The sequence below is a fragment of the Stegostoma tigrinum genome, chromosome 29 (assembly GCF_030684315.1).
Source record: "Stegostoma tigrinum isolate sSteTig4 chromosome 29, sSteTig4.hap1, whole genome shotgun sequence".
In the NCBI taxonomy this organism is placed as follows: Eukaryota; Metazoa; Chordata; class Chondrichthyes; order Orectolobiformes; family Stegostomatidae; genus Stegostoma; species Stegostoma tigrinum.
The window spans coordinates 47,783,780-47,797,050 of NC_081382.1; positions in this window are offsets into that span (position 1 = coordinate 47,783,780).

Genomic DNA, 13,271 nt, shown 5'->3' on the forward strand with positions numbered 1-13,271 from the left:
GGGCGAGAAACAGAGGGGCTGAAACAGAGGGGCTGAAACAGAGGGGCTGAAACAGAGGGGCTGAAACAGAGGGGATGAAACAGAGGGCGAGAAACAGAGGGGCTGAAACAGAGGGGCTGAAACAGAGGGGCTGAAACAGAGGGGCTGAAACAGAGGGCGAGAAACAGTGGTCGAGAAACAGAGGGAGAGAAACAGAGGGGCTGAAACAGAGGGGCTGAAACAGATGGGCTGAAACAGAGGGCGAGAAACAGAGGGCGAGAAACAGAGAGCGAGAAACAGAGGGCGAGAAACAGAGGGAGAGAAACAGAGGGCGAGAAACAGAGGGGCTGAAACAGAGGAACTGAAACAGATTAGATGAAACAGAGGGGCTGAAACAGAGGGCGAGAAACAGAGGGCGAGAAACAGAGGGCGAGAAACAGAGGGGCTGAAACAGAGTGGCTCAAACAGAGGGGCTGAAACAGAGGGGCTGAAACAGAGGGCGAGAAACAGAGGGGCTGAAACAGAGGGTCTGAAACAGAGGGCGAGAAACAGAGGGGCTGAAACAGAGGGGCTGAAACAGAGGGGCTGAAACAGAGTGACTGAAACAGAGGGGCTGAAACAGAGGGCGAGAAACAGAGGGGCTGAAACAGAGGGCGAGAAACAGAGGGGCTGAAACAGAGGGCGTGAAATAAAGGGCGAGAAACAGAGGTGCTGAAACAGTGGTGCTGAAACTGAGGGGTTGAAACAGAGGGGCTGTAACAGTGGGGCTGAAACAGAGGGCGAGAAACAGAGGGGCTGAAACCGAGGGGCTGAAACAGATGGCGAGTAACAGAGGGGCTGAAACAGTGGGCGAGAAACAGAGGGGCTGAAACAGAGGGCGAGAAACAGAGGGGCTGAAACAAAGGGTCTGAAACAGAGGGGCTGAAACAGAGGGACTGAAACAGAGGGGCTGAAACAAAGGGGCTGAAACAGAGGGGCTGAAACAGAGGGGCTGAAACAGAGGGGATGAAACAGAGGGCGAGAAACAGAGGGGCTGAAACAGAGTGCGAGAAACAGAGGGGCTGAAACAGAGGGCGAGAAACAAAGGGCGAGAAACAGAGGGCGAGAAACAGAGGGCGAGAAACAGGGGGCGAGAAACAGAGGGGCTGAAACAGAGGGGCTGAAACAGAGAGGCTGAAACAGAGGGGCTGAAACAGAGGGGCTGAAACAGAGGGCGAGAAACAGAGGGCGAGAAACAGAGTGGCTGAAACAGAGGGGCGGATACAGAGTGGCTGAAACAGAGGGGCTGAAACAGAGGGCGAGAAACAGAGGGGCTGAAACAGAGGGGCTGAAACAGAGGGCGAGAAACAGAGGGGCTGTAACAGAGGGGCTGAAACAGAGGGGCTGAAACAGAGGGCGAGAAACAGAGGGCGATAAACAGAGGGGCTGAAACAGAAGGGCTGAAACAGAGGGGCTGAAACAGAGGGCGAGAAACAGAGGGCGAGAAACAGAGGGCGAGAAACAGGGTGCGAGAAACAGAGGGGCTGAAACAGAGGGGCTGAAACAGAGGGGCTGAAACAGAGGGGCTGAAACAGAGGGGCTGAAACAGAGGGCGAGAAACAGAGGGCGAGAAACAGAGTGGCTGAAACAGAGGGGCTGATACAGAGTGGCTGAAACAGAGGGGCTGAAACAGAGGGCGAGAAACAGAGGGGCTGAAACAGAGGGCGAGAAACAGAGGGGCTGAAACAGAGGGGCTGAAACAGAGGGGCTGAAACAGAGGGCGAGAAACAGAGGGCGATAAACAGAGGGGCTGAAACAGAGGGGCTGAAACAGAGGGGCTGAAACAGATTGGCTGAAACAGAGGGCGAGAAACAGAGGGCGATAAACAGAGGGGCTGAAACAGAGGGGCTGAAACAGAGGGGCTGAAACAGAGGGCGAGAAACAGAGGGCGATAAACAGAGGGGCTGAAACAGAGGGCGAGAAACTGAGGGCGAGAAACAGAGGGGCTGAAACAGAGGGGCTGAAACAGAGGGGCTGAAACAGAGGGGCTGAAACAGAGGGCGAGAAACAGAGGGCGAGAAACAGAGAGCGAGAAACAGAGGGCGAGAAACAGAGGGCGAGAAACAGAGGGCGAGAAACAGAGGGGCTCAAACAGAGGGGCTGAAACAGAGGGCGAGAAACAGAGGGCGAGAAACAGAGGGGCTGAAACAGAGTGGCTGAAACAGAGGGGCTGAAACAGAGGGGCTGAAACAGAGGGCGAGAAACAGAGGGGCTGAAACAGAGGGGCTGAAACAGAGGGCGAGAAACAGAGGGGCTGAAACAGAGGGGCTGAAACAGAGGGGCTGAAACAGAGGGGCTGAAACAGAGGGCAAGAAACAGAGGGGCTGAAACAGAGGGCGAGAAACAGAGGGGCTGAAACAGAGGGCGAGAAACAAAGGGCGAGAAACAGAGGTGCTGAAACAGAGGGGCTGAAACAGAGGGGCTGAAACAGAGGGCGAGAAACAGAGGGGCTGAAACAGAGGGGCTGAAACAGATGGCGACAAACAGAGTGGCTGAAACAGTGGGCGAGAAGCAGAGGGGCTGAAACAGAGGGCGAGAAACAGAGAGCGAGAAACAGAGGGCGAGAAACAGAGGGCGAGAAACAGGGGGCGAGAAACAGAGTGGCTGAAACACAGGGGCTGAGACAGAGGGGCTGAAACAGAGGGCGAGAAACAGAGGGGCTGAAACAGAGGGCGTGAAACAAAGGGCGAGAAACAGAGGTGCTGAAACAGTGGGGCTGAAACAGAGGGGCTGAAACAGAGGGGCTGAAACAGAGGGCGAGAAACAGAGGGGCTGAAACAGAGGGGCTGAAACAGATGGCGAGAAACAGAGGGGCTGAAACAGTGGGCGAGAAACAGAGGGGCTGAAACAGAGGGCGAGAAACAGAGAGCGAGAAACAGAGGGCGAGAAACAGAGGGCGAGAAACAGGGGGCGAGAAACAGAGGGGCTGAAACAGAGGGGCTGAAACAGAGGGGCTGAAACAGAGGGGCTGAAACAGAGGGGCTGAAACAGAGGGCGAGAAACAGAGGGCGAGAAACAGAGGGGCTGAAACACAGGGGCTGATACAGAGGGGCTGAAACAGAGGGGCTGAAACAGTGGGCGAGAAACAGAGGGGCTGAAACAGAGGGGCTGAAACAGAGGGGCTGAAACAGAGGGCGAGAAACAGAGGGCGATAAACAGAGGGGCTGAAACAGAGGGGCTGAAACAGAGGGGCTGAAACAGAGGGCGAGAAACAGAGGGCGAGAAACAGAGGGCGAGAAAGAGAGGGCGAGAAACAGAGGGGCTGAAACAGAGGGGCTGAAACAGAGGGGCTGAAACAGAGGGGCTGAAACAGAGGGCGAGAAACAGAGGGGCTGAAACAGAGGGGCTGAAACAGAGGGGCTGAAACAAAGGGGCTGATACAGAGGGGCTGAAACAGAGGGCGAGCAACAGAGGGCGAGAAACAGAGGGCGAGGAACAGAGAGGCTGAAACAGAGGGGCTGAAACAGAGGGGCTGAAACAGAGGGCGAGAAACAGAGGGCGAGAAACAGAGAGCGAGAAACAGAGGGCGAGAAACAGAGGGCGAGAAACAGAGGGGCTGAAACAGAGGGGCTGAAACAGAGGGGCTGAAACAGAGGGCGAGAAACAGTGGGCGAGAAACAGAGGACGAAAAACAGAGGGGCTGAAACAGTGGGCGAGAAACAGAGGGGCTGAAACAGAGGGCGAGAAACAGAGAAAGAGAAACAGAGGGCGAGAAACAGAGGGGCTGAAACAGAGGGGCTGAAACAGAGGGGCTGAAACAGATGGGCTGAAACAGAGGGGCTGAAACAGAGGGGTTGAAGCAGTGGGCGAGAAACAGAGGGCGAGAAACAGAGGGCGAGAAACAGAGGGGCTGAAACAGAGGGGCTGATACCTGATGGCTGAAACAGAGGGTCTGAAACAGAGGGCGAGAAACAGAGGGGCTGAAACAGAGGGCGAGAAACAGTTGGGCTGAAACAGAGGGGCTTAAACAGAAGGGCGGAAAAAGAGGGGCTGAAACAGAGGGGCTGAAACAGAGGGGCTGAAGCAGAGGGCGAGAAGCAGAGGGGCTGAAACAGAGGGCGAGAAACAGAGGGGCTGAAGCAGTGGGCGAGAAACAGAGGGCGAGAAACAGAGGGGCTGAAACAGAGGGGCTGAAACAGAGGGGCTGAAACAGAGGGGCTGAAACAGAGGGGATGAAACAGAGGGCGAGAAACAGAGGGGCTGAAACAGAGGGGCTGAAACAGAGGGGCTGAAACAGAGGGGCTGAAACAGAGGGCGAGAAACAGTGGTCGAGAAACAGAGGGAGAGAAACAGAGGGGCTGAAACAGAGGGGCTGAAACAGATGGGCTGAAACAGAGGGCGAGAAACAGAGGGCGAGAAACAGAGAGCGAGAAACAGAGGGCGAGAAACAGAGGGAGAGAAACAGAGGGCGAGAAACAGAGGGGCTGAAACAGAGGATCTGAAACAGAGTAGATGAAACAGAGGGGCTGAAACAGAGGGCGAGAAACAGAGGGCGAGAAACAGAGGGCGAGAAACAGAGGGGCTGAAACAGAGTGGCTGAAACAGAGGGGCTGAAACAGAGGGGCTGAAACAGAGGGCGAGAAACAGAGGGGCTGAAACAGAGGGGCTGAAACAGAGGGCGAGAAACAGAGGGGCTGAAACAGAGGGGCTGAAACGGAGGGGCTGAAACAGAGTGACTGAAACAGAGGGGCTGAAACAGAGGGCGAGAAACAGAGGGGCTGAAACAGAGGGCGAGAAACAGAGGGGCTGAAACAGTGGTGCTGAAACTGAGGGGTTGAAACAGAGGGGCTGAAACAGAGGGGCTGAAACAGAGGGCGAGAAACAGAGGGGCTGAAACCGAGGGGCTGAAACAGATGGCGAGAAACAGAGGGGCTGAAACAGTGGGCGAGAAACAGAGGGGCTGAAACAGAGGGCGAGAAACAGAGGGGCTGAAACAAAGGGGCTGAAACAGAGGGGCTGAAACAGAGGGACTGAAACAGAGGGGCTGAAACAAAGGGGCTGAAACAGAGGGGCTGAAACAGAGGGGCTGAAACAGAGGGGATGAAACAGAGGGCGAGAAACAGAGGGGCTGAAACAGAGTGCGAGAAACAGAGGGGCTGAAACAGAGGGCGAGAAACAAAGGGCGAGAAACAGAGGGCGAGAAACAGAGGGCGAGAAACAGGGGGCGAGAAACAGAGGGGCTGAAACAGAGGGGCTGAAACAGAGAGGCTGAAACAGAGGGGCTGAAACAGAGGGGCTGAAACAGAGGGCGAGAAACAGAGGGCGAGAAACAGAGTGGCTGAAACAGAGGGGCGGATACAGAGTGGCTGAAACAGAGGGGCTGAAACAGAGGGCGAGAAACAGAGGGGCTGAAACAGAGGGGCTGAAACAGAGGGCGAGAAACAGAGGGGCTGAAACAGAGGGGCTGAAACAGAGGGGCTGAAACAGAGGGCGAGAAACAGAGGGCGATAAACAGAGGGGCTGAAACAGAGGGGCTGAAACAGAGGGGCTGAAACAGAGGGCGAGAAACAGAGGGCGAGAAACAGAGGGCGAGAAACAGGGTGCGAGAAACAGAGGGGCTGAAACAGAGGGGCTGAAACAGAGGGGCTGAAACAGAGGGGCTGAAACAGAGGGGCTGAAACAGAGGGCGAGAAACAGAGGGCGAGAAACAGAGTGGCTGAAACAGAGGGGCTGATACAGAGTGGCTGAAACAGAGGGGCTGAAACAGAGGGCGAGAAACAGAGGGGCTGAAACAGAGGGCGAGAAACAGAGGGGCTGAAACAGAGGGGCTGAAACAGAGGGGCTGAAACAGAGGGCGAGAAACAGAGGGCGATAAACAGAGGGGCTGAAACAGAGGGGCTGAAACAGAGGGGCTGAAACAGATTGGCTGAAACAGAGGGCGAGAAACAGAGGGCGATAAACAGAGGGGCTGAAACAGAGGGGCTGAAACAGAGGGGCTGAAACAGAGGGCGAGAAACAGAGGGCGATAAACAGAGGGGCTGAAACAGAGGGGCTGAAACAGAGGGGCTGAAACAGAGGGGCTGAAACAGAGGGCGAGAAACAGAGGGCGATAAACAGAGGGGCTGAAACAGAGGGGCTGAAACAGAGGGGCTGAAACAGAGGGGCTGAAACAGAGGGGCTGAAACAGAGGGCGAGAAACAGAGGGCGAGAAACAGAGTGGCTGAAACAGAGGGGCTGATACAGAGTGGCTGAAACAGAGGGGCTGAAACAGAGGGCGAGAAACAGAGGGGCTGAAACAGAGGGGCTGAAACAGAGGGCGAGAAACAGAGGGGCTGAAACAGAGGGGCTGAAACAGAGGGGCTGAAACAGAGGGCGAGAAACAGAGGGCGATAAACAGAGGGGCTGAAACAGAGGGGCTGAAACAGAGGGGCTGAAACAGAGGGCGAGAAACAGAGGGCGAGAAACAGAGGGCGAGAAACAGAGGGGCTGAAACAGAGGGGCTGAAACAGAGGGGCTGAAACAGAGGGGCTGAAACAGCGGGCGAGAAACAGAGGGCGAGAAACAGAGGGGCTGAAACAGAGGGCGAGAAACGGAGGGCGAGAAACAGAGGGCGAGGAACAGAGGGGCTGAAACAGAGGGGCTGAAACAGAGGGGCTGAAACAGAGGGCGAGAAACAGAGGGCGAGAAACAGAGAGCGAGAAACATAGGGCGAGAAACAGATGGCGAGAAACAGAGGGGCTGAAACAGAGGGGCTGAAACAGAGGGGCTGAAACAGAGGGGCTGAAACAGAGGGCGAGAAACAGTGGGAGAGAAACAGAGGACGAGAAACAGAGGGGCTGAAACAGAGGGGCTGAAACAGAGGGGCTGAAACAGAGGGCGAGAAACAGAGGGCGAGAAATAGAGAGCGAGAAACAGAGGGCGAGAAACAGACGGCGAGAAACAGAGGGGCTGAAACAGTGAGGCTGAAACAGAGGGGCTGAAACAGATGGCGAGAAACAGAGGGGCTGAAACAGAGGGGCTGAAACAGAGGGGCTGAAACAGAGGGGCTGAAACAGAGGGCGAGAAACAGAGGGCGAGAAACAGAGGGCGAGGAACAGAGGGGCTGAAACAGAGGGGCAGAAACGGAGGGGCTGAAACAGAGGGCGAGAAACAGAGGGCGAGAAACAGAGAGCGAGAAACATAGGGCGAGAAACTGATGGCGAGAAACAGAGGGGCTGAAACAGAGGGGCTGAAACAGAGGGGCTGAAACAGAGTGGCTGAAACAGAGGGCGAGAAACAGTGGGAGAGAAACAGAGGACGAGAAACAGAGGGGCTGAAACAGAGGGGCTGAAACAGAGGGGCTGAAACAGAGGGCGAGAAACAGAGGGCGAGAAATAGAGAGCGAGAAACAGAGGGCGAGAAACAGAGGGCGAGAAACAGAGGGGCTGAAACAGAGAGGCTGAAACAGAGGGGCTGAAACAGAGGGCGAGAAACAGAGGGGCTGAAACAGAGGGGCTGAAACAGAGGGGCTGAAACAGATGGCGAGAAACAGAGGGGCTGAAACAGTGGGCGAGAAACAGAGGAGCTGAAACAGAGAGCGAGAAACAGAAAAAGAGAAACAGAGGGCGAGTAACAGAGGGGCTGAAACAGAGAGGCTGAAACAGAGGGGCTGAAACAGTGGGCGAGAAACAGAGGGTGAGAAACAGAGGGCGAGAAACAGAGGGCGAGAAACAGAGGGGCTGAAACAGAGGGGCTGATACTGAGGGGCTGAAACAGAGGGTCTGAAACATAGGGCGAGAAACAGAGGGGCTGAAACAGAGGGGCTGAAACAGAGGGGCTGAAACAGAGGGGCTGAAACAGAGGGGCTGAAACAGAGGGCGAGAAACAGAGGGGCTGAAACAGAGGGGCTGAAACAGAGGGGCTGAAACAAAGGGGCTGAAACAGAGGGGCTGAAACAGAGGGCGAGAAACAGAGGGCGAGAAACAGAGGGCGAGGAACAGAGGGGCTGAAACAGAGGGGCTGAAACAGAGGGGCTGAAACAGAGGGGCTGAAACAGAGGGCGAGAAACAGAGGGCGAGAAACAGAGAGCGAGAAACTGAGGGCGAGAAACAGAGGGCGAGAAACAGAGGGGCTGAAACAGAGGGGCTGAAACAGAGGGCGAGAAACAGAGGGCGAGAAACAGAGAGCGAGAAACAGAGGGCGAGAAACAGAGGGCGAGAAACAGAGGGGCTGAAACAGAGGGGCTGAAACAGAGGGGCTGAAACAGAGGGCGAGAAACAGTGGGCGAGAAACAGAGGACGAGAAACAGAGGGGCTGAAACAGAGGGGCTGAAACAGAGGGGCTGAAACAGAGGGTGAGAAACAAAGGGCGAGAAACAGATAGCGAGAAACAGAGGGCGAGAAACAGAGGGCGAGAAACAGAGGGGCTGAAACAGAGGGGCTGAAACAGAGGGGCTGAAAAAGATGGCGAGAAACAGAGGGGCTGAAACAGAGGGGTTGAAACAGAGGGGCTGAAACAGAGGGGCTGAAACAGAGGGCGAGAAACAGAGGGCGAGAAACAGAGAGCGAGAAACAGAGGGCGAGAAACAGAGGGAGAGAAACAGAGGGCGAGAAACAGAGGGGCTGAAACAGAGGATCTGAAACAGAGTAGATGAAACAGAGGGGCTGAAACAGAGGGCGAGAAACAGAGGGCGAGAAACAGAGGGCGAGAAACAGAGGGGCTGAAACAGAGTGGCTGAAACAGAGGGGCTGAAACAGAGGGGCTGAAACAGAGGGCGAGAAACAGAGGGGCTGAAACAGAGGGGCTGAAACAGAGGGCGAGAAACAGAGGGGCTGAAACAGAGGGGCTGAAACAGAGGGGCTGAAACAGAGTGACTGAAACAGAGGGGCTGAAACAGAGGGCGAGAAACAGAGGGGCTGAAACAGAGGGCGAGAAACAGAGGGGCTGAAACAGAGGGCGTGAAATAAAGGGCGAGAAACAGAGGTGCTGAAACAGTGGTGCTGAAACTGAGGGGTTGAAACAGAGGGGCTGAAACAGAGGGGCTGAAACAGAGGGCGAGAAACAGAGGGGCTGAAACCGAGGGGCTGAAACAGATGGCGAGAAACAGAGGGGCTGAAACAGTGGGCGAGAAACAGAGGGGCTGAAACAGAGGGCGAGAAACAGAGGGGCTGAAACAAAGGGGCTGAAACAGAGGGGCTGAAACAGAGGGACTGAAACAGAGGGGCTGAAACAAAGGGGCTGAAACAGAGGGGCTGAAACAGAGGGGCTGAAACAGAGGGGATGAAACAGAGGGCGAGAAACAGAGGGGCTGAAACAGAGTGCGAGAAACAGAGGGGCTGAAACAGAGGGCGAGAAACAAAGGGCGAGAAACAGAGGGCGAGAAACAGAGGGCGAGAAACAGGGGGCGAGAAACAGAGGGGCTGAAACAGAGGGGCTGAAACAGAGAGGCTGAAACAGAGGGGCTGAAACAGAGGGGCTGAAACAGAGGGCGAGAAACAGAGGGCGAGAAACAGAGTGGCTGAAACAGGGGGGCGGATACAGAGTGGCTGAAACAGAGGGGCTGAAACAGAGGGCGAGAAACAGAGGGGCTGAAACAGAGGGGCTGAAACAGAGGGCGAGAAACAGAGGGGCTGAAACAGAGGGGCTGAAACAGAGGGGCTGAAACAGAGGGCGAGAAACAGAGGGCGATAAACAGAGGGGCTGAAACAGAGGGGCTGAAACAGAGGGGCTGAAACAGAGGGCGAGAAACAGAGGGCGAGAAACAGAGGGCGAGAAACAGGGTGCGAGAAACAGAGGGGCTGAAACAGAGGGGCTGAAACAGAGGGGCTGAAACAGAGGGGCTGAAACAGAGGGGCTGAAACAGAGGGCGAGAAACAGAGGGCGAGAAACAGAGTGGCTGAAACAGAGGGGCTGATACAGAGTGGCTGAAACAGAGGGGCTGAAACAGAGGGCGAGAAACAGAGGGGCTGAAACAGAGGGCGAGAAACAGAGGGGCTGAAACAGAGGGGCTGAAACAGAGGGGCTGAAACAGAGGGCGAGAAACAGAGGGCGATAAACAGAGGGGCTGAAACAGAGGGGCTGAAACAGAGGGGCTGAAACAGAGGGGCTGAAACAGAGGGCGAGTAACAGAGGGCGATAAACAGAGGGGCTGAAACAGAGGGGCTGAAACAGAGGGGCTGAAACAGAGGGCGAGAAACAGAGGGCGATAAACAGAGGGGCTGAAACAGAGGGGCTGAAACAGAGGGGCTGAAACAGAGGGGCTGAAACAGAGGGCGAGAAACAGAGGGCGATAAACAGAGGGGCTGAAACAGAGGGGCTGAAACAGAGGGGCTGAAACAGAGGGGCTGAAACAGAGGGGCTGAAACAGAGGGCGAGAAACAGAGGGCGAGAAACAGAGTGGCTGAAACAGAGGGGCTGATACAGAGTGGCTGAAACAGAGGGGCTGAAACAGAGGGCGAGAAACAGAGGGGCTGAAACAGAGGGGCTGAAACAGAGGGCGAGAAACAGAGGGGCTGAAACAGAGGGGCTGAAACAGAGGGGCTGAAACAGAGGGCGAGAAACAGAGGGCGATAAACAGAGGGGCTGAAACAGAGGGGTTGAAACAGAGGGGCTGAAACAGAGGGCGAGAAACAGAGGGCGAGAAACAGAGGGCGAGAAACAGAGGGGCTGAAACAGAGGGGCTGAAACAGAGGGGCTGAAACAGAGGGGCTGAAACAGAGGGCGAGAAACAGAGGGCGAGAAACAGAGGGGCTGAAACAGAGGGCGAGAAACGGAGGGCGAGAAACAGAGGGCGAGGAACAGAGGGGCTGAAACAGAGGGGCTGAAACAGAGGGGCTGAAACAGAGGGCGAGAAACAGAGGGCGAGAAACAGAGAGCGAGAAACATAGGGCGAGAAACAGATGGCGAGAAACAGAGGGGCTGAAACAGAGGGGCTGAAACAGAGGGGCTGAAACAGAGGGGCTGAAACAGAGGGGCTGAAACAGAGGGCGAGAAACAGAGGGCGAGAAATAGAGAGCGAGAAACAGAGGGTGAGAAACAGACGGCGAGAAACAGAGGGGCTGAAACAGTGAGGCTGAAACAGAGGGGCTGAAACAGATGGCGAGAAACAGAGGGGCTGAAACAGAGGGGCTGAAACAGAGGGGCTGAAACAGAGGGCGAGAAACAGAGGGCGAGAAACAGAGGGCGAGGAACAGAGGGGCTGAAACAGAGGGGCTGAAACAGAGGGGCTGAAACAGAGGGCGAGAAACAGAGGGCGAGAAACAGAGAGCGAGAAACATAGGGCGAGAAACTGATGGCGAGAAACAGAGGGGCTGAAACAGAGGGGCTGAAACAGAGGGGCTGAAACAGAGTGGCTGAAACAGAGGGCGAGAAACAGTGGGAGAGAAACAGAGGACGAGAAACAGAGGGGCTGAAACAGAGGGGCTGAAACAGAGGGGCTGAAACAGAGGGCGAGAAACAGAGGGCGAGAAATAGAGAGCGAGAAACAGAGGGCGAGAAACAGAGGGCGAGAAACAGAGGGGCTGAAACAGAGAGGCTGAAACAGAGGGGCTGAAACAGATGGCGAGAAACAGAGGGGCTGAAACAGAGGGGCTGAAACAGAGGGGCTGAAACAGAGGGGCTGAAACAGAGGGCGAGAAACAGAGGGGCTGAAACTGAGGGGCTGAAACAGATGGCGAGAAACAGAGGGGCTGAAACAGTGGGCGAGAAACAGAGGAGCTGAAACAGAGAGCGAGAAACAGAAAAAGAGAAACAGAGGGCGAGAAACAGAGGGGCTGAAACAGAGGGGCTGAAACAGAGGGGCTGAAACAGTGGGCGAGAAACAGAGGGTGAGAAACAGAGGGCGAGAAACAGAGGGCGAGAAACAGAGGGGCTGAAACAGAGGGGCTGATACTGAGGGGCTGAAACAGAGGGTCTGAAACATAGGGCGAGAAACAGAGGGGCTGAAAAAGAGGGCGAGAAACAGAGGGGCTGAAACAGTTGGGCTTAAACAGAAGGGCTGAAAAAGAGGGGCTGAAACAGAGGGGCTGAAACAGAGGGGCTGAAACAGAGGGGCTGAAACAAAGGGGCTGAAACAGAGGGGCTGAAACAGAGGGCGAGAAACAGAGGGCGAGAAACAGAGGGCGAGGAACAGAGGGGCTGAAACAGAGGGGCTGAAACAGAGGGGCTGAAACAGAGGGGCTGAAACAGAGGGCGAGAAACAGAGGGCGAGAAACAGAGAGCGAGAAACTGAGGGCGAGAAACAGAGGGCGAGAAACAGAGGGGCTGAAACAGAGGGGCTGAAACAGAGGGCGAGAAACAGAGGGCGAGAAACAGAGAGCGAGAAACAGAGGGCGAGAAACAGAGGGCGAGAAACAGAGGGGCTGAAACAGAGGGGCTGAAACAGAGGGGCTGAAACAGAGGGCGAGAAACAGTGGGCGAGAAGCAGAGGACGAGAAACAGAGGGGCTGAAACAGAGGGGCTGAAACAGAGGGGCTGAAACAGAGGGTGAGAAACAAAGGGCGAGAAACAGATAGCGAGAAACAGAGGGCGAGAAACAGAGGGCGAGAAACAGAGGGGCTGAAACAGAGGGGCTGAAACAGAGGGGCTGAAAAAGATGGCGAGAAACAGAGGGGCTGAAACAGAGGGGTTGAAACAGAGGGGCTGAAACAGAGGGGCTGAAACAGAGGGCGAGAAACAGAGGGCGAGAAACAGAGAGCGAGAAACAGAGGGCGAGAAACAGAGGGCGAGAAACAGAGGGCGAGAAACAGAGGGGCTGAAACAGAGGGGGGGAAACAGAGGGGCTGAAACAGAGGGGCTGATACAGAGGGGCTGAAACAGAGGGGCTGAAACAGAGGGCGAGAAACAGAGGGGCTGAAACAGAGGGGCTGAAACAGAGGGCGAGAAACAGAGGGGCTGAAACAGAGGGGCTGAAACAGAGGGGCTGAAACAGAGGGACTGAAACAGAGGGGCTGAAAAAGAGGGCGAGAAACAGAGGGGCTGAAACAGAGGGCGAGAAACAGAGGGGCTGAAACAGAGGGCGAGAAACAAAGGGCGAGAAACAGAGGTGCTGAAACAGAGGGGCTGAAACAGAGGGGCTGAAACAGAGGGGCTGAAACAGAGGGCGAGAAACAGAGGGGCTGAAACAGAGGGGCTGAAACAGATGGCGAGAAACAGAGGGGCTGAAACAGTGGGCGAGAAACAGAGGGGCTGAAACAGAGGGCGAGAAACAGAGAAAGAGAAACAGAGGGCGAGAAACAGAGGGGCTGAAACAGAGGGGCTGAAACAGAGGGGCTGAAACAGATGGGCTGAAACAGAGGGGCTGAAACAGAGGGGCTGAAGCAGTGGGCGAGAAACAG